At 34.0% G+C, this 25472-nt stretch overlaps 1 pseudogene; it reads left to right on the top strand.

Annotated features, from left to right (window-relative positions):
- The window catches only part of LOC138385954 (cytochrome c-like), a 147845-nt pseudogene extending 122605 nt beyond the window's left edge, over window positions 1-25240 (top strand).
- The last annotated feature ends 232 nt before the right edge of the window (window positions 25241-25472 follow it).

Raw genomic sequence — 25472 nt, 5'->3', positions numbered from 1 at the left:
GAATTAATTTTTGTGAGAGGTGAGAGATATGGATCCTGTTTCAGTCTTCTACATGTGGCTATCCAATTTTCTCAGCACCATTTATTTAATAGGGATTCTTTTCCCTAGTATATATTGCTGTCTACTTTGTCAAAGATGAGATGGCAATATGTGGATGGTTTTATATCTGGGTTCTCTGTTCTGTCCGTTGGTCTATGTCTCTATTTTTGTGCCAGTGCCATGCTCTTTTTGTACTATAGCCTTGTAGTATAGCTTAAAGTCTGGTAAAGTGATGCCTCCAGATTTGTTCCTTTTGCTTATGGTTGCTTTGGCTATTTAGGCTCTTTTTTGGTTCCAAACCAAGCATAGAATTATTTTTTCTAGATCTGTGAAAAAACATTTGTATTTTGATGGGGATTACATTGAATCTGTAAATCACTTTGGGTAGTATGGACATTTTAACAATGTTGATTCTGCCAATCCATGAGCATGATATCTTTTTCCATTTGTTTACATCATCTGCAACTTCCTTCCTCAGTGATTCTGAGTTCTCTTTGTAGAGATCTTTCACCTCCTTGATTAAATATATTCCTAGGTATTTTATTTTCTTTGTAGCTATTGTGAAAGGTATTGAGTCTTTGATTTTATTCTCAGCTTGACCATTGTTGGTGTATAGGAATGCTACTGTTTTGTGTACACTGATTTTATTTTTTTTTATTTTTTTATTTTTTTTATTTTTTATTGATACACAATAATTGTACATATTCATGGAGTACACGTTATATTTTGATACAAGCATATAACATATAAGGATCAAATCAGGGTAATTGGGACATGATTCACCTGAAACATTTATCATTGCTTTATGTTGGGAACATTTGAAAACTTCTAGCTATTTTGAAATATGATAAATTATTATTAACCATAGCTTCCCTATTGCACTATTGAACACTAGAACTTTTTCCTTCTATTTAACAGTATTACCCATTAACCAACACTTCTTCATTACCCCTTCCACCACCCTTACCAATCTCTAGTAGTCACCATTCTATTCACTACCTCCATGAGATCAATTTTTTTTTAGGTCCCATATATGAGTGTGAAAATGCGATATTTGTCTTTCTGTGCCTGGTGTATTTCACTTAAAATAATGTCCTCTAGTTCCATCCATGTTTCTGCAAATGACAAAATTTCCTTCTTTTTCATGGCTAAATAATATTCCATTGTGTACATATACCACATCTTCTTTATCCATTCATCCCTTGATAAACACTTAAGATGATTCCACATTTTAGCCATTGTGAATAATGCTGCAATAAACACAGAAGTGCAAATATCTTCTAGTTACATTTTATGTCTTTGCCTCACCCAAGCGAGGTTTAGGGGCATGCCTTTCCCCTCTACAATGCTCACCATGTCTGTGTCCATTAGTTGTGAGTTTACCCCCCCAACTCCCTAATCCCTGGAGAATATTACTACTGTGTACACTGATTTTGTAGCCTGAAACTTTGCTGAATTTATTTATTAATGCCAGGAGACTCTTGGCAGAATCTTTGGAGTTTTCTAGATTTAAGATGCTTGTTGTAGCTACTGATTCTGCCTTATGATGGGTGAGTTTCTTTACTTGTGGCTTACATTTTATATTTTGAGCTCATCTTTAGTGAGGGTTGTTTTGTTTTGTTTTGTTGTGGTGTTTTGTTTTGTTTTGTTTTGTTTGGTAAAAATTTAAGTGCTCTGAATTGTGGCAGTCTCCCTGGAGATCTTTTTTGAATTTGCTTCTATTTACTCACCAGCTGTGTTACTGATTTTGAATTAGCTTAATGTGACTTTTCTGGCTTTTTAAAAAATTATACTTAATTCAATCTTGCTGTATATTTGAAGTGGTAAAGAATTTCTACATCAGGTTACTGGACCATATTACTTAGAAGTGGTCCAAGCACAGAGTTCCAGATTTGGAGAAACTCAAAATAAAGTGAGCTATTCAGACACATAAAAAGATGACCTAAATTCTAATAAAATAAGTTCAATGATAAAGATATATTAAAATTGCTATTGCATATTATTGCAGATGACTATACGTGTGGTAGGAGTGGCACATGCATTAAATACTGTCATAGGTAGGATAGTCCTAACTTTATAAAAATACTATAGAAATAATACACTGAGATAAGCTCAATGCATGTAGGTTCAGGCACCCTTTCTTCAGACCCTCTTCTGATCTATGTTTGTCTATTTGTTGTTTCTCTTTCATGTAAAATTTCTCCTTCTTACAGAGACACTGTGGCTGGTGGTGTCTTTGGTCTGCCATCTTGTATCTTCACATCTCCTTTTTTGACAAATACTGATTTAAAAAGCCTTAATATATTTTGTGTTATATTGAGTGATATAAAAAAATCTCCAACAAGTCACACAAAATACCCAAATTGAGAAATTTCTATTAGTTACAAGAAAATACTTAAAAATACAGTGACAAGAAAAAGAAAATATTACAGAGGAACTATTTTGTGCCAGGCAGTTTGAGGGATGTTTTATGTTCATAATTTTCTTTAATCTTCACAATCATCTCTTTTTAAAGATAAGGAAAACAGCCCAACATCAAAAACTAGTAAATGGTGGTATTGATTTTCAAACTGAAATTTTTCTAAAACCCCAAATTTCTGTTCTTTCTTTAATATAATGCCTCTTAATATAAAGTCGGTTGGGTATTTTTTTAACACAGCATGTACTACGTAAGTGGGAGCTGATGAAAATTATTCTTTTGTTTTCTTTTCTTAATTGAAATGAATCCCATAATTGAAAGTGATGTTAAGGTTTCATTTTGTTATAATGTTCTAGGACTCTGAACAAACAAGTAATGCAGGTATGAATCTCAATAAGAACACATTTGTAAACACAACACATACATTTTAGAATCATAGATGAGCTGTATGGGCTGGGGAAAATTGCTTGTCATACTTGTGATTTTCTTAAATGGTTTCTCATAAATGGTGTTTTATTTGTTTTAGATTTTGCTGGTTCAGTTGAGTGCAGTCCCCAGCTGATTCAAAATTTTAAGAAGGAATACCCAATTTGCACATATAATCATTTCCTTTGCTGTCAGAATGTTTTTTAAAAACAACAAAAAACAAAAACAAAAATGTGAGAAGCATAGATAATGATTCAATCAGTATACTGACACAGTAAATTTCCTGTATTTTTTATTTCTCTACTGCCAATGTTACTCTCATGGTTTCTGTTCATAGTTTTACAGAATTCTATATCTTAAAATTAACCAGTTTAGCTACACCCCTAGGAAGTTCATCATATGGTAGATTGCCACCCTATGCTTATAATGTCAATAAGTATTAAGTCTTCTACTTCTCCCAGTATTTGTTTTTTAATTACTATACTGTAAATTTTTTCTTAGATCCAACCCAAATTTGGCAAGACAAATATTATGTGGGGAGCAGAGAAACAGTGTTCTCTTCTCATAGTCTATCACCCAGAGGTGTCTACTCTTATTTCAACAAATGTCTATTTTGTGTATCTGATGTAGATACCTTCTCTGTGTACATTTCCAACAGAATTTTATACATATCATCACAGAACATGTACAAGTATGTTTATAGAACCATTATTCATACTCACCTTAGGTGGAAACAACCTAAATATCATCAACAGTAGAATGGATAAGTAAGTCATTGCATATTCATATGTTGGTAATCCCATACAGCAGTGAAAGAAAATAAGCTATTAGCATATACATCATCATGGTTGACTCTCATAAATATAATATTGAATAGAAAAAGCCAGACACAAAAGCAGTCATGTTTTATGACTCACTTATTTAAATTTCAGATACAGATAAGCCAATGTAAGATATTGTACATCAGGTAATGAGGGCTTAAATGAAAATGGTAATGGTATTAATAAGAATAAAAAGAATAGACAGAATAAGGATTAACAAAAAACATAAAACTAACGTTTCATATATGAGTATCAAAAAAGAAAGAGAAGTTAAGGTTGATCCTCCAGTTTTCAATTGGAGGGTGATAGCAATAACAAAAGTAAGAAAAACTAGGAGCAAGACTAATTATAGGACAAAAGTAATAACTTCTCAGTAATGTGACTCAGAGATGGCAGTGGAATCTAGATGGAGAAATCCCCCTGGAAGTTGAAAATAAAGACTAGAAAAGTAGTTTTGATGAGAACCACATAAAATAGGAAGTCTTGTTTTTATAGATAATAGTTGAAGCCATGGTAATGAATAAAATTGCCAAAGAAAAGGCTGTCAGAACAATATTAATTAACTATAGGAAGATGTATCCAATACCGTGGATATTTCTTATTTTCTGAGTTGAGAGGAATATAGCAGTGAATAGAAATGGTATTAGAAAGGCGTTAGAAATAATAACTGGACAAAGAAGGAGAAAGAGGAGTGGTTGATTGAGAACTGGCCTTGTGTGAAGCTCATTACAATCCCTGCAAAAGCAGACATGGTTTATGAGTCATTTTTTTTTAATTTCAGTAGGAGATAAGCCAATATATAGTGTTATATATTAATAACTCAGTTAATAAGGGCTTGAACTAAAATGGTGGTAACCTTATCTAATCCACACAAAAACAGCATTTGATGAAATAAGAAATATTATTCCCATTTACATTTGAGAAAACTGAGGTCCAGAGAGGTTAAGTACTTTGTTAATTTTCTCAAGGGCACACAGTTAGCTAGTGGCAAACTCTTAGTTTAAATCTAATCTATCTAGCTCCAGAACTCAAGTTCTTCTCATTACAATAAAGAAGCAGCAGAAAAATGCCTTTCCCCTGAAAGACAATAGAGAAAATGTTAACAGGAGAAAGTATTTTCAATCATTAATTTAAAAGCAAAGCAAATAAATTGAAATTTTGCAATCATATGTTTAATAGTTATCAAAGTAGCTTAAGGCTTCCTCTGCAACAAATGTAAGACAGAATGAACAAAGGAAAATGGAGACATTTTCAAATGGAAAGAGTTCATATCAGAAATTTTTTCAAGATCACTGTTCCTCAGCCATATCCTTTCTTATGTCCCCTCTACACTCGCTCAATAATATTCTCCTTTTGCGTAGACTCCTTCTTCAAATATCTAATTTCAGCAAAGTCTCTCTTATCCCAAAACACTCTTTCCATACTGCTACCTGCTTCATGTTCTCACAGACTTGCTTTAAATCCTCTTACTTAATATTAAAGTAATACTAAGTATTGAAAGTAATACTTAGTACCGAAAACTCAAGAATATATCAAATGCTCTCCCTTATAAATTTGGAATTATGATGAAAGAGACTAACCTACATTGGGAAGATAAGAGAATGTTTCGAGTTTGAGTTGGAGACGTCTTAATTTTAGTAAGAAAGTAGAAATTTGAAAAAAAAAAAAAAAAAGAAGGTAGAGGATACTTTTCTTAATATTTCTTAAAGGTTCATGGTTTTCAACCATGCAGGTTTCTCCTTCCAACTCTTACTTCTATTCGCACAATTTACTTACTTCACTGAGTGGAACCACAGCTCAGTGTTTACTTCAAATTTATGTTCCGTGGCTTCTAATTAAGAGTGAAAGACAAAAATGGGCAGATTTTGGCTGTCCCTAACATAAAATCAAAGCATTGGCCTAAATAATGATTGGTTCTTAGCTTCTTTTTGACAGCAAATTTCAGGGGATAATTTTAATATGTTTCAAAACATTTATCTGCTTAGGTATGTAAACATTCTCCTTGAAATCCTGCTTCAGCTATTCAATTTTCTTAATATATTTTATTATTCTAAATAGAGTACAAATGTAAATTTTAACATTAGCCCTTCATATTCCAAACCAAAGTTATCCAGATGATACATTTTTAATGTACAAGGAAAATAATAGCAAAATTAAATGGCAAACTTGCTAATTTTTTAGGACAAACATTAATAAACATGCAAAGCTGTAGTGTTTACAATGTGTTAGCAAATTATAAATTATCTCAAGAAAGAGAAAAGCCAAAGGACAAACATCAGTACGATTTCCAAAGGCTACATAAAAATGATTTCAGTGTTGAAAAAAAATATATAGATAGAGACAATGATGAAAATAGAGCAAAATACATTTTGTTAAACTATCTCCCCCTGAGGTATGGGATAAAAATTCAATTTTGCACCAACCACAATAATGTCTTCTAGAGAACATGTTGTATTTACAGCTTTATTTTTGCCTTAAAAAAGAATAGTCTAACATTGCACAAACTCAGACTATATAACTTAGCTAGAAGACAGATCCTGAATTTACAATTTTATTAATTGAAACTGAAGCAGATTTACCCAGGCTAATGGTATAAAGTGTGCCCTGGAGCAGAACATTGCCTGTGAAATTTGTTTCAAGTTGTATATCTACATATTTCTATTTCATTTAGTATTAAAGGGATTCTAATGATTTCCTTTATTTTTATCTTATTTCTTCTACTGCTGTTAGATGTATATTGTTGCTTTGCCTACAACTTCTGCAGTGATTGGACACTCAAGGAACCTTGAGAGTCCATCACCTTAATCAAGAAGCCATTGCAATTTGCCATGTTCCATTATAATTTCCCAAAAATAGGATCAAATAAAATAAATATAACAGCATTAAGCTGTAACTACATTGTATATTTGTTATGTCTCCTTTTACTAAAATGTGTAGCAGGGAAAATCAATATCATAATGTTATTTTTTCCTAACGAAGAAGTTATCTGTGAGTTTTAGATTTTGAAAGGAATCAGGAGGAGATGAAAGAGAGTATTTGCTATAAGAAATGCTTAGTGCCTGGAATAAGAAAAGAGCTAGTTGAAACTGACCAATCATTAGGATGCCACTAGGATATTACCATGAATCCAGAAATGGTGGAGAAAGAAACATGATTTTACGGAGTGTAAACCATCAGCCAGATGATTTTGTTCATTAGGGCACCTAGCACACAATGTGTCATAAAGTAGGAAATTGGAAAAGACTAAGTTAAACCGTTCTATCTGTTAATAGCTAAGCCTCACATAATTTGATTACAATTTGTCTTCAGTTTCTGCTCTTAATATAGGGACTCCTCAGTCTCTGGCCTAAGCCCTCTACTGTTTGCTACTGACACACTCTCCAATTCCCTCTCCTTCATGTACTATGTCTGCGACAGTGATTGGCAATGTGTATCTCCAGCTCTAGGCTCTCTGCTGAACTACAGATTTCCATATCCAACTTCCTACTTGAAATTTGCACTCATATGACTAAGAAACATCCCATCCTAGTATGGCTATAATAGAACCAACACAGCTGATACAGACATATTAACCCTAAAGTTCTCCTCTCCCAGGCTTGCTTATCTCAGTAAATACCACTAATATCTCCTCAGTTACTGAAATCCCAAACCAGCAATCACCCCTTTATTCCTTTTATTCACTCATTACCCACATGCAACCTGTCAGCAAGTCCTGTTGATTCTACCTCCAAAACATATTCCAGATCTATCCAATTTTCTCCCTCTCCAGCTACACTTTGTTCTAAACCACCACCAGTTCTTGCCTAGAAAGTTTCAAAACTATCTCCCAGTTTTTACTCCTGCCCCTGCTTTCCATTTTTTACAGAGTAGACAGAGGCATGTTTGAGACAAAATCAGGTGAGGTCATTCTACTGCTTAAAACCTTCTAGTGACTTCCCATTGTCCTTCCCATTGTCCAATCCAAAAGTCTTAGCGCTGGTCTAGGATGCAGTCCACCATCTGGCCCCCAGTTACTACTCTAACTTTATCTTTCACCACTCTATTCCTGCTTACTGGATCCTAGTCGCGCTGATCTTTCTGTTGCTTGAATATAAGTCCAAACAAGGCCTTATGTGCTTACTTTTCCTTTACATAAACATTCTATCCTCATGTTTTGCATGGCTGGCTATCTATATTATTCAGGCCTGCCCATCCAATCTAAAGTATTTCTCCTTTGAGTTATATCGCAAGTTTCATTTCCTTCATTTCACTCATTATCATAGATTATTTTATTCCTTTCTTTATTTAATTGCTCATGGTCTTTCTCCCTTTTGCCTTCACATGCCACAAGAATGTAAATAGGAGACATATCTACGTGGTTACCACTATATTCCCAATGCCTGGAATAGCACAAACGCATAGTAGGTGCTAAAAATATTTGTTTAATGAACACTAAAAATATTTGTATAATGAATAATAAAGGAAAAAATAATAAAGTATTTCTTATTTTAACCCATAAATTTGTTATTTTCTTGATATTAAACCATTGTTGATTCATTGGATTTATCACATGGTTAAAATGTAACGGAACAATGTAAGGGAACATAGAGAAATAGGATAGTCTTTTTATGGAAGTGCTTGGAGGTGTGTAGAGTGATTAAGGAGGGCTCTCAAAATCTAAGAGGAGGAGTAGACAAGGGGAACAAAAATAAAATTCTAAAGCCCTTTAAATTCTGGAGTCTCCTTAAAAATCTAGTGTGACCATCTGTCCTTGTTTGCTCAGGACTATGTGGGGAGTGGGTTCCTTGGACTTGAAACTTTCAGTTTTAAAACTAGGACAAGTTGGTCACCATAGTTCAACTAAAAACTTTTTCTCTTGTTATTTATATTTTTGATATCTTTCCTTGCTATTTCCAGCTGTAGACGCCCTTAGGAAATTATAAAATAGTTTTGTTTGTTTTGAAAACATAAGACAAAGGAGAATCCTTGACACTGATCTGTTCTGCAGTGGGACTGAGAGAAGAGCCAGTAAATGCTACAGGTGTTGAGATGAGAAAGTGATCCAGGTAGGGTAATATTAATACAGTCCTGGGAAGAAAAGGAAAGAGGAGAGTATCAGAATCTCTGTCTTTAGCAGTGCCATTGACTATATCAATATAAAGAAGTATATCACAATTTATATATGTGATATCATAATTGTTGAACATTATTCATACATTACTGCTTTAAGATTACTTCTCGCCATTCTTTTTCTACCTCCTCTTAGACAAATGTTGGACAGTTTGACCCTATTTTTCATGTCCCATATGTTCTCCCATCACAATTATTTTTCTTTGCTTTGCCAGGTAGCACTATGGATAATTTCTTCAGCTCTGTCTTCCCATTAATTCTTCTTTTGGGTTTAAAGTATCTGTTGCTTTACTTAATTTCAGTTATTATATTTTTATTTCTAAAAATTATCAAGACATTGAAAACTGTCTTATTCTTTTGAGAACATCTTATTTCTTTCATATTTGCTCTGAAATTATTTTTAATAATTTTAAACACACTTATTTCATAATCTGTGTTTTGTATTTGCATTTTCCAAACATATTGCTATTTCTAATCCTGTTCTTTGAGACTTCTACTAACTTTCACTCAAGATTTCTTCATTTGTTTTATAATTATGGATTTGAAGCCTACTAGGGCTTTATCTTTGTAATCCCTGAGTGTCCTTTGTTGAGGGTGTGCCCTTCCAGAGAAATCTCATGATTGAATGTGTGGGGTACCAACACAAAAACACATTTTTTTAAAATCCTCCCCCTGGGATTTCTCTGTCCTTTTGGATAGTGTAAATTCAAACCTGAAACATTTGTGATAGATTTTCAAGAGAGACTTTTTATCTCTTGTCCTTAAAATCCCAAGGCTCTCCTTTAAGATGGACAAATGTCCCAGGGAACCAAAATGTCACTGAGTGCATATCACTCATTTCCACTTTTTTCTTTAATTTTGGCCACTGGACATTTCTATACTGTATTACTTACAGTTGTGTATTACAAAGAGTATTTGTTATATTTTATCCAATATTTCAAAAGTGTTTTTGGTTCTTTTTTGGAATGGGATTGTTTGCTGTTGGTTTACAATAACTGACACATCTTTTTGACAAAAATGGATCAACTCTAATTTGTATTTTTATGTTAGCCCTCTAATGAAAATATAGAACTCATAAGTAATTATGGCTGAAGTAAGACTTATTTGTAGTTAAGGAGAAAAAAAATAAGACCTAATGTTTGGCCTTCCAGTTTTACAAAGAAAGGCTATTCTATGCTTTTGTGTCAGGGGTTATTTACAGAATATATATAATGAGGATCAGTTGTACCAATCCCCCTTCATTCCCAATTTTTTCCCTGTTACCACTCACCTTCTGTCACTTCAATCCAAGTCCTGGACTCATTTGTGACTGATAGAAAAAATAAGAACAGGAGTTTTGGCATAAGGAAAAGGAAATGGCAAAGGAAAGAGAAATCTTATGTAATTAGAAAATAGGGAAATTCCTGTGAACGCCTGTGTATATGTCTATACATGTTTGTGTGTGTATTACACACAGAGAGAGAAAGGTAATATATATGCATGTATATATTTCAGTGACATTACTGGAACTCATAAGAGTTTCATTGCAAAATAATCAAAATAATTTTCTGTGCCCAGAATGGGTACCTATTTGCATTTGTTTTCATAATTATTTCTATAATTGGTTCTACAAGTCAATACAGAATAGCTGGCTTATTGCTACCACCTGCATAGGACAGATATACAGAGAAAGCAATAATACATATTTAATTTCTTCATTTTATTTTTAAAAAAATCATATGATCACAATATTGGGACAATATCCAACTTAGTATTCTGTTCCTGCATTCAAACACCAAGGTTCTTTTATAGAAAATAGACACCCTTTCTAAGAAGTAAACAGTCAAATATGGAGACATGGATGACTAATTCTAAATGTTATTTGAATACATTTGCATATGAAAGGTCCTCAGGAAACTTCTTTTAAGAGAAATTTTCTATAGGTGCATGTGCTTTCCATAAATCACTTGATTTAGGATTACTCTATTACCACGCTACTGCCAGCATCTCTGGAGCCGAAACAAAAGCTTCAGAGTTTTTGACAGTATCTTGTTTCTTCTCTCTCAATCAGTTGGTTATACACCTAGTAAATCATCTGTTTTATCTGGAAAGATTTCTATATTTTGTGGATGCAATTCTCAGGACCTGCTCAAAATGTGGGGGGTGAGGAGAGAAGAAATGAAAAACGTATTTGGCCAAAGGAAATAAAAGAGGAAAGAAAATTTATATGGATAAAAGTAGTAAATTATAGATAATTGAAAATTATGTTATAGATATATTCTCTCTATATAAATATTCTATATATATCTATATATTATAGATAATTGAAAATATTTTGTGGTACTAGAAGTAGAGGTTTTGATTGGTCTTATTCTTTGGACCAATCACAGGAAAGAATTTCAATTTCCAGAATTTCTAATCATATGAAAGAAAAATCACCATTTAAATATCCCCAGAACAGATATTGAATAAATTTTTACCTGCTTCACATTACTCTCTAGTGGGATTTTCCTAGTTAAAGTTTAGTTTAAGTAAAATAGAAGACTACCATTGAATCATTGTTTACAGGAAGCCACAGATTCCTGAAGTCCCTTACCCAACTATATTTGTGTTACCTCTGGCACAGAAGTTCAAAGCAACCGTAAAGCAAGGGGTGTGTTTTTCTATTTCCTCATCTTCCAGTGCCAACGTCAACAAATCAGTAGGTTAAAGTAAGGTCCATGCTCTACTTTTTAAAGAAAGTCAAAATATTAATAATATATGTGTATTCAGTTAATTAAATATAACAAAAATTATTTATTTTTATTCATATTTTAAAGGTGCTTCTATGATGATAGTTGATTACACTCATAAAACACTTTGGAAGCTTTGGCTCTTGTAGAGAGGTGTCCATAAACAACCTAGTTGTAAACTCAGACTATCAACACATTTTAAATTACTGAATATTATTCCACTCTAGGAGCTTCTGTGAATCACAAATTTAAAAAAAAAAAAAAAATTTATTTGAATTGTGTGTTAGACCAATGTTGCATGTATGAGAACTAGAGGGGATTGGAATGAAGAGCACAAAATCCAAGAAGGTGAATGGTACAAAGAACCTAACAAAGCTTCTTCTTACCAAATTACAAAGCATTGCTTTTATTTCAGATTCCCAGGTTAAAGTCTTTACATCTGTTATTTAAAATTTCATTATTCAGTTCAATAATATTTTTTGTTGATATGTAATATATTACATGAAAACAGTAAGAAAAGTCCTTAATAGAATGAAGGGATAGCAAATTTATAACTGCCCAAGGCAAACAAAAAAAACCTGGTATGAGTAATCACACAGAATTGTTTGCCAACTTTTGGAAGTCTAAAGTGGTTGTGGGCCGGGCGTGGTGGCTCACGCCTGTAATCCTAGCACTCTGGGAGGCCGAGGCGGGTGGATTGCTCAAGGTCAGGAGTTCGAGACCAGCCTGAGCGAGACCCCGTCTCTACTAAAAATAGAAAAGACATTATATGGACAACTAAAAATCTATATAGAAAAAATTAGCCGGGCATAGTGGCGCATGCCTGTAGTCCCAGCTACTCTGGAGGCTGAGGCAGTAGGATCGCTTAAGCCGAGGAGTCTGAGGTTGCTGTGAGCTAAGCTGACGCCACGGCACTCACTCTAGCCTGGGCAACAAAGTGAGACTCTGTCTCAACAAAAAAAAAAAAATAAATAAATAAATAAATAAATAAAGTGGTTGTGGGCCCAGAGGAGAGTGAAAAATGAGACATTGTGGGTATGTAATACACCCGTATGCTTCATATAGGCAAAGTCTGATATGGCCTAGTTGGCCAGGAATAGAAAATTAACAAGGCAGTGGTATGAGTTCATTCTCTCGAAGGAGTCAGAGTCTCTTTTCTAAGATTATGCTACTGATTTCAGTCTTGCTTCTGGGATAACCATGTTCATGGTTCAAGGCCAATCTCACTGATCCTCAAAACATTAACATCAACTTTAAAGCACATGATATGCCAGCACAGGGGCAGTCTCATCACATTTCCATATAAAATTCAAGCCTGAAATGAATATTTTTTTAAATCAAAAAAGAAAAAATATTCCCTTAAAGTAGAAAAAGTGTTTAAAAACTTGCCTAAAAATTATTTATCAATAGAGAAACTTTTCTTCAATTCCTTAATTCATTTTTTGGTGAAACTAAAATGTTTCATTCAGAATGAATATTACTACATCTTTAACATTTAAAGTTTATTAGCAGAAACAGGTGCAATGCAACTACACTTTTCACTTAAAGGATATTAGATGAACATAAGGAAAATGTATAAAACATGTTATCTATATACAAAAAGCTTTGTTTCCTTTAGCTCAACTAGCATCTTCTAGACATGTCCTATGTCAGAGGCATGGTAGGAAGTCTTCTGGGTAGGCAAAAATGAACAGGGTCAAGGTGTAAACACCCACATCTGTAACACAAGATAGAATCTGATAAGTGCTATAATAAAGGTACAGAATATGATGGCAACACCTAGAAAGAGAAGAGTAATTCTTTCTCTAGGTGTTAAGGCAAGCTTCATTGTAATTGAACTGCCCCTAAAGCATGGGCAGAGAGAATACTGAGGCAGAGCAAAAGGGGTAAATCAAAGTATTATTGAGGAAAGGGAAGAAAAGAAGGCAGGGAAGAGGCAATGAAAGAAATGAAGGAAGGAAGGAGAAAGAGAAAAGAAAGTTAGATTAAGGTTTGAGGATAGGACACAAGAGAAAATAATAGGAGATAAATTTGAAAGGTAGAATGAGTGTGCATGGGAGAATTATGGGAGAGAATCCTAGAAACTTAGAATAGGAACCACTGACTAAAAACCCTGAACACCATGCTAAATACTTCAGCTTCTTTTGTGTAGACAATAGAATTTGGGGACTCAGGAAGGTGTTGTGTGTGGCATTATCAGAGTTGTGTATCAAGATAAGCATTGCAAGATTGTGTTCATACCAGGATTGTGTTAAACAGATGACTCTGTATTTCTGCTTGCCTTTTAAAAATGTATATTAGAAGAAAATATTGATGCAAAATATACATATGCCAGGCATGCCTATACAAAAAGGTTTTGAAAAACAACCAGTTATCTCTTTGGGCCCTACAAGGGTGATGATGGAACACTTTCATCTGAAAAACTTAAATGGTTGAGATCAGGCAAGATATCTTCATTGCTTATTTAATTTTGCTTCTGTAGATACATTCGTAGCATGTGTTTGAAGAAAACTGGAAAGTTTTCGGTGGTTTTATTATTGTAATATCAAAATACATTTTTGTTGTTTCAGATGATGGTGCCTGTTCATTAACTGAATAACTGTGGTAAGTTTATTTTTCTATTCTCAAATCTTCATGGAATGCTTTTCTTTTTGAGATTCAAAAGGATTTATTTTGCTTATAAAATGTTTGGTTAAGTTGTTGAATGACTTTTCCTCTGGCAATCCATTATGCATCTTAGGATGTTTCTTCTTCTGTTTTTTCAATCAAAACTAAGACTTTAGTTTTCAGCTATATTTTGTCAAAAGAGATGTTTGTTTTCACAGATGCTTCCCTTACTCAAACTTTAACAATCTCTCAATCAATTAGAAGGGTAATATCTTGTTGTTACTGTTTCAGTAGTTAAAAGGAATATTTTATAGTGCTTATGTTGATAGTGAAACACCCAACACTTATTGGCACAAATAATTATTTTTGTTTTCTCTATTATCCTTACAAGAAGAGAAAGAAGAGAAAGAATTTACATACCTTAACTTATATAATTGCCCTGCATTACTATGATTATTCATTGAAAACTAAGATGAATGAGTGTAGCTTGTATCAATCTAATCTCTGGAGAAGTTGCTGCCCATTTATGTCTATCTTGGAAGAATAAACCCAACATATCTGTGTGCTTGTACAGTACTAGTAAACTGGTATTTTAAATAATTCTCTGCACATTGCCAGACTTATAAAGAGAAGAATTTACATCAGCTTGTTACCCATTATACCATCTTGAGAATTTACCAATTTAGAGCAGACTGACAGAAAGGGTTGCATTTTTCTCCCTTACACAATTGCAATAAGGAAAAAAGTTATGAAAGAGTGCCTTGGCATAGATCCTCCCCCTCTGTCACACTACACTGCTTGGTAAAATAAAAGAAGGCCAGAGTGGGAGCTGGTTGGAAGGAGGATAACAGGTTTGAAGATGTAAGAAAAGTCTATATAGATTTTGGATCAGAAAGAATAGGGCAACTGTATGGGATGCTGTATTTGATGGGATTTAGGAAAAAAATGTTGAAGAAAAAATACTTAATGAATCTTATTGTATGTTACATCAGTGCTTCTCAAACTTTCATATGCCTATGAATTACCTGTACTATTTTGTTAAAATGCAGATTCAGATTCAGCAGGTCTGAGATAGGGCCTATGAATCTGTATTTCTATAAGGTCCCAGGAGATGCCAAAGCTTTTCCGTCTAAGGACCACATTGTGAACAGTAAGGCAGGATAAAAATAATTCTCTCCTCTCTAAGAGACTGCATCAAGACATTAAATTTCAAGCAATTGATTTGGATTCGATTTTTGGTGTTCTTATTTCACTGTGTAAAGATCAATCTTAAGATTAGAGAAAAAATGCCTAGTTTTAGTTCAGCCACACACAGGAAGAACTGGGTCTTGACTAGCTCCTCATGCCTGCTTTCCCTCTCATTAGCTGATTAATCCAGGGTAAACTGTAAAGGATCCATGAAAGTCAATCTCTCTGAGTCAAGTAATTTTAAAGTGAATAAAATGTAAGATTTTTCCAAAAAAAAAATGTATTCTTCTAATATTACAATCTATTCAAAAGGAATCATATCACCTTGCAATACTCAAATTACAAAAGGCAACAACTGTCATGCAGTTTAGGCAGTCTTAGCCTTATGTAACCCAAGTAGACATTATCATAACTACCATGCTTGAAAGTATCTGACCTTTGCCTTGCACATGTAATAAAATGCTTTTGGTTTTATATCACATTCCTATTGACATTATAAATGCAATCTAGTCTAACTGTTCAGATTGTTCAGATCTCAAGGAGGTTATGCAAAAAACAGGAGAGATGCCAAAGTTGGCAGAGTAGGTCAATAATGTGAATAATGGAGCCAAGAGGCCTCGGCCATTGGTGTAAGGAAATCTGAAGGACTTCGGAGACCCAGAGTCTTGTATGAGCCTGAAGAAGAACATGGAAGTAGAAGTTCCAAAATCAATCTGAAGCTTTCTGCTGAAACTCTTTCATCTGGATTAGTGTTTCTTAAACCAGATTACACATCAGAATCACCTGTGAAGTTGAAAAAACTAGTAACACCTGGGTACCACCCAGACCACTTAACTCAGAGTCTCTCAAGATGAATGAAGCTTGGCATCCAAACTTTGATGCTTCAGCTTCCTGGTGATTACATGGGTAATGGAGTTGAGAACCAGTGTCTCACATTAGGCTTGGGATTCTGTATTTTGAACAAGCTCTCAAGTGATGATGATGTTGCTGTTTTGTGGAACATGCTTTGAGTAGTAAGGGCCCACTAGCCCCCATACGTTTTTCCTTATATTCTGGGAGGGCCAGAATAAGAAGATATCACCTGGTTATCTTCAAAGGAAGAGGGGAGGAAGGGAAAAATCAGCTGTCCATTGATCCACGTATTCAATGAACATTTCTGGATAAGCTTCTATATACTAGGCAATTTTTAAGGTACTGAGAACAGAGCAGTAAGGCTAATAAAATATCCTCCCTTATGCAGACGTCTTTCTAGTAGGAAACACAGGTTCTTGTTTTTAGAACAGTCAGAATTTTTCAAAAGACTTTGAAGACATGAGATTCAAATATAGCCATTCTGTTTGCTTTCTGAGTTATCTTGACAAATCTCTTTACCTGTTTAGTAGTCTAATGAAATTATATGAATAGATATGTAAATGAGTTATTTTTATTCCATTACATTATCATTGATCATAATAAAACAAGTTTTATGTATGCATATGATTCAGAAAAAAATATCTTGATGAAAAAGTTTGATTTTTCCCTACAGCAGTAGACACAAAGGGCATCATGAAAGCACCAGATATCAGGGAGGTGTTGGTGGCGATTTTAGTGGTATTCATGTTGGTGCTGGTAGTGATGGTATTTGTCATAATGCTAATGATGGTTGAGATGATGAAATTGATGATAATTACTACCACTCATTAAGCACTTACTGTGGCTCAGGCATTGTGCTAAATTCCTTGCATTTATTATTTAATCCACTCCACAACCTTGTGATATAGTATAATTATTTTCCATATTGTAGAACTGGAGGATCCGAGGATTAGAAAGCTTAAACAACTCACCCAAGTCACATAGCTAAACAAGTAATGGTACCTGAATTTGATCCAAAACCTGTTAATTGTCTATTGCTGTCTAACAAATCACCCAAATCTCAATGGCTTAAGATAACTGTCTGTTATTCCTCATGATTCTGAGGGTTGACTGGGCAGTTATTCTACTCCAACAGATGTTGCCTGGGGTTCCTTATGTGGTTACATTCAGCTAGATGCTTAACTGGTGGTCTCGATTCTCTTTCATGTGGCCTCTTTTCCTACCTGGTGAGTGATGATGCAGAAGCTCTCCACATGGCCTTTCTCTCTAGCAGAATAATCTATACTTTGACATACTGTGCAGCTCATTTCCAAGGAGTTTTGCAAAGGAAAGCTCCACTGCAAGGGCCTCTCCTTGTATTGTGTTGCTAAAGTCCCATTGGTCAAAATCAGTTACATGGGCAAGCCCAGAGTCAGTGTAAGAAAAGAGTAAACAAAAGTGAGAATACCTGGAGATATGTTTCCATCTATCACACCAAATATGGCTGGCTCTAATTACAGTAGTATGTTTTAATCACTGTAGGACATTCCCTCCCTAGGAGATTGAAAGTGGACACTGGAAGAATGTAGACTACAAAATATTGTTGAAGAGACACCATAAATAGATTTGATCTGGGCTTATTCAAATAAGTGTGGGTCATCTAAGTATCCAAATTTATTATAGAAAATTCAATGTTGAGGTAAATGGCAAGGTTCAAAGTTCAAGAATTCAGAGGTTTGAAAGGATCTCTTTATAGTGTGATTAGCAAATTAGCCTAGGATCAGGACAAAATTGCCAAAATTCTGGACATTCACTCTTGACCTAATGTAGGATCCCATTCTCACAGTACACTTCTACATACAGGTAGACAACAGGAGAGACAGCGGTAATTTTGTATCTACTTAGATTAGAAAATCATATCTCAATTGAATCCTTAAGGCCAATCCCAAAATCATGCAGAAAAGACCTTGGACTGAAAGACTCAGAAGGCATGAGAATCCTGGTGTTACCAATGACCTATCCAGAATGCATAGAAGTCGCATTGTGGGACTGTGATTAACTCTGGTTTTTCAGCAGGCTTGTGTCCCAGTGGGCCTGTCAGCTGACAACTAGAAAACAAACATCCCGCTCACCCAGTGCTTTATCACCGTGGCCATCAATTTACCCAGGTTATTGCACTCAGCACCCTGTTCCTGCTGAGAGTCAGGGAGGGTCTCGATTGTCCAGCAAGACTATAATGAAATAAAGAGTTTTGCCTCACTGATTTATTTTCAGGCATTTCTTCCCCCCAGAACCTTAACAGAGAACATATGTCTCCAGGATTATAAATCTGATACTTTTTACTAGCTCTGAATATTCTCTGTTGCTTAAGAGTAGCAGAGATCAACAGCCTACTCCCATCATTTAGGGACTAACAATGTGGAAAATTGAGTCAACTCGATTTGTTTGCCACTCAAGAGTTCTTTCTGTGCACCAGTCTTCTTTAAATTTTGAAATAAATTCCAAATAAGAAGGTAGAAAGAAATAAAATTGTGTGTGGAAAAACCCATTTTTGCTTTCTCTCAGCAGAGAATGAAAGTGTAGTAACATTCCCCTCTATTATGACTAGAAGCAGGATCTATTTCCCATATTCTTCCAAACAGTTATGTTTTCTAGTCAATAAAAAACGAATCCATATTACTATAAATGGAGGAGAGCTAATGCCCTAATATATCAAATAGGGATTTAAAGTTGAACCAACAAAATAATTGGGTGCATGTACAGATGCAGAATCACATGTATAAAATTCAAATGTTGTGTATGCAAAATGGATAATTGTGCAATCAAAGAGCTGCTTTTGATTAAAATCATTGTATATGTAAATTCATCATTTGCTGGAGCAGTCATATTTTGGCACATGTATACATAATTAACGATTTCTAATTTAAGATAGTTTCATGGCAGAAATAGGGTTACCTAGTAGATTTCGTGTTTTACCTATTAGTCAAATCTTACATTTTTCATTTTTTATTTTCAATAATTATTGTCATCATAAAAATAAAATTTCTCCTTCTTTATCAATATCATTTATAATAAGCATAATTTTTAGCCTTGCTTTGAAAACTGGCTACACAAAATCTTTGGAAAGCACTAGTGATATCTGTTGAATCACTTTCAATTTTGAGGTTTATTCCAAATGAGAAAGCAGCAAATTGGGAGTATTAATATATATGGCATGTCTCTAATCATAAACCTTCCATCTATTTCTCATTTTCATTGACATTTTAACATTTCTGCAATTTAAATAGATTTAAAAACCTATTAGTGCACTTAATGTAGTCTCTTATTTATCCTTAAACCAACACTTAACTTAATGGTGCATCTTGGAATAAAGACCATCTTATTATCAAGATATTTTGATAAACATCATCTTGCAGTCAACACTGTCTTATTATAAATCCAGTCCTGTATTGATAATAACACATATGATTACTATGCACCAGGCAATTATCCTTCACAACCAGCCTGTGAGGCAGATTTACTATATTTTACAAATGAGAAAACTGAGGCACAGATTGCATGACTTCCCCAAGGTCACACAGCAACTATCTGGCAAAGCTAGGAAATCAGAACTTGGTAAGACTGTGGATGCTGTCCTCCTTAAAAGCACCACTAAATCTGCTTCTGTTGCTCCTATCAGGCATCTGTGACCGTCCGAATAGCTGTAATGAAACCTACTTGTGCAAGAATTACCTCCTCTTTCTCTTTTCTCTGTTCTAAGGCAATAATAGTAATAGTAATAATAATTAATTAAAAAAATAAAAATTTAAAACATTTCTTCCTTCCTTTTCTCCCACCCTCTTACTTATCTTTCATCATTTCTATGAATACTTTGGGACATTAGAAAACTGCTGAAAGAGCCTGGAGAACCCCAAGGACAGAATCTACCATTGACTGATAGAGTGAACAAGTGTTTTGTGGAGCTCAGGAATATTTTTTCCTAACTCTCTTGATAACTATATTAAAAACAAAAACTTAAGTACTTCTGTATTTCAATTCACATGATCTATGCTCAAAACCTTCTAATGGATCTTTATTTCATTCAGGATTAAAGCCAAAGTCCTCACAGTGGCCTTTAAAGTTGCCCGTGATCTGGCTTCCTCTCTGACATGTTCTCCCATCTCCTTCCCCTTCTTTCACTTGCTGAAGCTAATTTGGGTCCTCTGCTCCCCCAGGAATCCCTAAGCAAACTCATGAATTATGGCTTTTGCACCTGCTTCCTTTACCTGGAATGCTTCCCATACAAGAGCATGTGGCTTCCCCTAGCCACCTTCAAGTCTCTGCTCAGATGTCACCTTATCACAGAGCTCTTCTCCCACCCTTGCCTCTTCCTATCCCACTTAGTGCTCTTAGGACGTTCTTTTGCCTCTATAGCACTTACCCACAGCAATTTTTATAAATCTGTTTATTTATGCAACTCTACCTACTAGAATCTATAGGAAACCACAGAAGCTATAAAAGGCAGTGACTTAGAATATTCCCTGCTCTATCCCCGACACAGAGTAAATGCTCAGTAACTGTTGCACAAGTGAGGGAACAATAAAATGGAGGAAACAAACAAGTAAATGAATATTCCAGGGTTCTATCCAAGGATTCCCTACTTAGCTGTTGCTAGAATGACTACATGTTAGGTACAGGACAAAATGGTTTTCTTTACAGAATAATACACATAAAGATATATTAAAGTGTTCTTTAATGGTTGCTACATGTCATTTTTACAAGGACCAAGCAAAAGGAGGTGGTAATGAAAGTCATTACAATTAAAGATAAAATATTGGAAAATATCATCAAGGTTTTCTATTTTTGAAAACAATAAAAGCAATAGCTAACAACTATGATGCTTACTATGTATTATCTCTATTTTACATATATATAATATTATCAAATTTAAACCTCACAATTACCTTATAATAGAGATACTGTTATTATATCCACTTCATTCATGAGAAAACTGAACCAGAAAATTTAAATTACTTGCCCAAGAAACCCATAGACTCACATTACAAACTAAAATATACATGTATATATATTTTCCCATTGTGATTTATTTTTCAATACCAACTTTCCCTAATGATACTGCTTAAGATTCCCACTTTAAATATTTTTTTCCAGAAGAGTGGCAATATTAATGCATTCTTTTATACTCATTATCTCAGAAAGTCTGTGTTTAATTTATTCTTTCTGAGTGTCTGAGAAATTATCTTGGAGAAATTAACAAATGCATTAATATACACATGCTACATACTTTCCTTAGACTAATATCTGTAATTACAGAACCAAAAATTTTTCATTTTAAGTTTTCTCTATGGCAGTTTTAGCCTGGCATATTTAAGGCTGTTAAAATGCATTTTTTGAATCATTTCTTCATAAACCTGTATATGAGAACAAGCCTGTGATTGAATGAAGCCTTGGAGTCATTTACCATTGCCTTCTCTTTAGTACCTGATTGATGGTTAAAACTAAGGAAACCATGTATTCTATTTTCCTTAACAGTCCTAGTTCATGTCTGTTTTCCTAGTGAAATTATTAATATATATGTGGAAATCTTAATAATAGCACATATTTTTACCTTTAAAAGTGTCTCCAAAGTGTCCAGCATGGATAATAAATTTTATGTTCACTTATTTAAAGCAGATATGTGATATTTATGAAAGTCTGAAGAAACAAAGTGAAAGAGAAAATATTTTTCAGCCAAGAAGCCAATATCCAGTGAAACTATACTTCAAAAAAAAAAGTTGAAATAAAAATATTTATTCCTTTTAAAAGAAAAGTCCGTACCCTAGGTATAAAGGGAGGAAACATTAAATGTTCTCAGTATCTTTATTTTAATTTCAAAAAGAATCAGTTAAAACCTAGAGGAAAAATAATACACACTCACCAAAATGAGACAAATGAGACCTAAACTGTGCTTCTACTTGCTTAATAGAAATTCCCTCAACAAATCTGAAAAACCAACTTGTGTTACTATGATAGCCTTTGGTAGAAAGGATAAAACATTTATTTCTCTAGGTCTTTACTAGGTTTCCATTCTGGCTAGTATAAAGGGAAAAAAAAAAGAAAAAGACAGACCAAAGTCCTTAGGTCCTCCTGGCATTGAAAAAGCACACCTAAAAAGTTAATTTTTGACTTAACTCTGTTGAGATACAAATTTCCTCAAGTCTTGATCTATAGATTCACATGGAGGGTTAGGCTTAAAGCAAAGGCAGAATCTGCAAGCATTTTGAGCTACTTGTGTAGGACTGTCTAGTAATTCACTTTCCTCTTGTTTATCTCACTTTCCTCTTATTTATCTCACTCTCTGTAACCATGTGTGAAGGCTGTTGATCATGGGGAGAAAAAAAATTATATCATGGAGGAAAACTGTGGAGAATAAATGTTGACTGAAACCTCTCACTGTCTTCACAATGTTTGTAAGTCCAAATTAAATGAGTAAAAACGCCAAACAATTTTAAAGGCTTTCAGACAAGTGGATGCTTGTTGAATGAAAATAGAACATGTGGGTTCATTATTCTTTTTTCTGTTGATGTTACCCACATCATGGCATTATGTTGGAAGACCTGTGTTTGTTCAACCTGTGAAATGACTTGAATCAGGGAATAAAATTCCTATCACCTGGATAGCACCTGAGAAAAAATTGTAAATGCTTCGAAATTTGAAATACTGTGTCTAGAAAAATGATATATTAAATACATGTATGGTCAATCAATGTGATGGATACTATGAACAACTTTTAAAAGTATTTGAGAGTTTCAGAATGCACAGTTGTTTCAGAGGGACATTCTTTTTTAATGTCTCACTCATCCAATGTGGATTTTTTCCCCCTCAATATTCATCAAATAGAAATACCACTAAAAAATCTGAAAGAAAATAGTGAAGCATTAAAAAAGTAGCGATGAGAAAATTCATCATAATGGAAAGTCTGAATAATCATATTTAGTTAGCAAGGAGCTCATTTTATTGTATAGTATTAGTAAACTACCAACGCTAATAAGTTACAAGAAATAGTAACAACCAGGGTAAAAAAAACAATCAATTTAAAAATGTCAAGGAATTTACTTATTTATTTTGTAGGAGTTAATTTAATTAGAAAAGTTGTTATAAGTGTCAAGACCCTGAAGGAACATATTTTACAAGTTAAATGAAAATGTAGTAGATTCTTAATATAAGAACTCAAAAGTATTGACCTAAACATACTCAGTGATCAGTATTGGATTCATGTACTGATGATGACTCTACATTGAATAATCTCTTTGCATATAGCTGTTGGCCCCAGAAATGCCTGGTTGTCTTTTTTTTTATTTCAGAATATTATTAGGGTATAAACATTTTGGTTACATATAATGCCTTTGCCTCACCCAAGCCAGGGCTACAAGTGTGCCCTACCCCCAGGGCTGGTCTTTTGTTTAAACATCATCTCCAATTTAAAACCTTTCATACCCATGGTCAATTGGATACAGAGTCTTACCATAAGCAGCATGGTAAATTGGAAATCCAGATAAACCTAGGATTAGTTATCCCCATCTATACCAAATAGATTAATGACCTTGGACAAGTAAAACACTGAGTTTTTTTTTTTTCTGTAAAATATAAATTATGGATCTATGAGCAAAACAGATAACGTATGTGAAAAGTTTATACTGTTCTTCATAGTTTGAATTCAATGTGCTTAGTAGTATAATGTGATTGTTTGACAAATATATCCAGTTTATAGGCTTATACTTATTAGACATTTTTTGTGTGAGCAGTTCTGGTCAACCCACTAAGCAGAGTGACATATCACTTCTTGAAACAAGCATTCAATTGCTATTGCAGGGACATACAGAATGCTCCCTGCTTTCTGGAACAACTGTTAAGATTTAACATAGGGACTGCTCTATCAGTCTTTATCCCTTAGTAACTACAGTGAACTGAACACCTTTGCTGAATGACTCTGGAATTGTAGCATAAGGGAGAAATAAATGTTTATTTGAGAGTTGGACTTGATTGTTTCTACAGTATAACTTGACCTATACTGAACAATAAATACAATTAGGGTACCCCTTAAAAGCTTGTGATAATTTCTTCATAAAAATAAATGTAAGCATACCTATAACAAGTGCCAATATCTGAATTTGCAAATTTTCCTTGGCCAAATCATTTGTCTTTAACGATGTATCAAGCATTAAGAATTTATCAAACATAGCAGTGTCTTATTCAAATGTTATACTCAGGATGATGAAGAGAAAGTTAGTGATGTTCTCTATTCTTCTTATCCTGGAATTGGTGAGTTGAATTTGTCAGTATTTTTTAAAAAAATCATTTCAGTCAAGTTCTCTTAAGGATGTAATATGGTGAGCTTGTATCACCAGGGTACACCTTCTGACATGTATTTAATTGTCTTGTACTCAAATAAAATCTTAGATATTTATGAAATGTTTGATATATTTAAAACATTCTTTTGGTTCATTGGAAAATTTTAGAAAAATTAAGGCATTTTTCTTTAGTGAGTGCATATTCTAGAGAATCACTCAAAAAATACATGAAAGTTACATAATAGCAAAAATCTGAAAAATGCCAAATCATATAAGAAAAATGGTAGTACTGCAAAAACTGATAGAACTGAAGAAGTAGATGAACCCACAATTATAGTTGGAGATTTCAACAGCCCTCCTTCAGAAATAAACAGATTTAGAGAGCAGGACATCTGGCTTTGAGAACTTTCATTCCATCAGCAACCAAAGAGAGAATTAAATAACGGTGATGTTGAGAAAGGCAAAAGATTTTTGTTTAGAAGTGAGTCCCAGTGCCACACTGTGGAAAAGGGAGGCAAGCACAAGACTAGGGCAAATCTCCATGGTCTCTTTGGATGGAAGACAGGTCAGGCCACTGGATTCTCTTACACAGGTGCCAACAAGAACAAAGGCGTCACCTGGAAAGAGGATAAACTGATGTAGTATTTGGAGTATTCCAAGAAGTACATCCCTGAAACAAAAATGATCTTTGCCAGCATTAAGAAGAAGGCATAAAGGGCAGACTTAATAGCTTATCTCAAAAAAGCTACTAATGAGTAATTATTGGTCACTGCCTTATTTATTACAAAACAGAAATATCTCGTGGCCTCTTTTATGTGTACCATAATTTAATTGGTCTTAAACACCAGAATTCAGATCATGAATGAGTGACAGAATATTTTTGTTGGACAGTCCTGATTTAAGAAAGATTGGCTTCTTCTTAAATGACTATGATTGGTTTTTGGTTTTCTTTTTTTTTTTTTTCCATCATAAATTTATTGAGATCTTAAGA

Source organism: Eulemur rufifrons, chromosome 7 (assembly GCF_041146395.1).
Source record: "Eulemur rufifrons isolate Redbay chromosome 7, OSU_ERuf_1, whole genome shotgun sequence".
Classification (NCBI taxonomy): Eukaryota; Metazoa; Chordata; class Mammalia; order Primates; family Lemuridae; genus Eulemur; species Eulemur rufifrons.
This window is presented reverse-complemented; position numbering and strand designations above follow the sequence as displayed.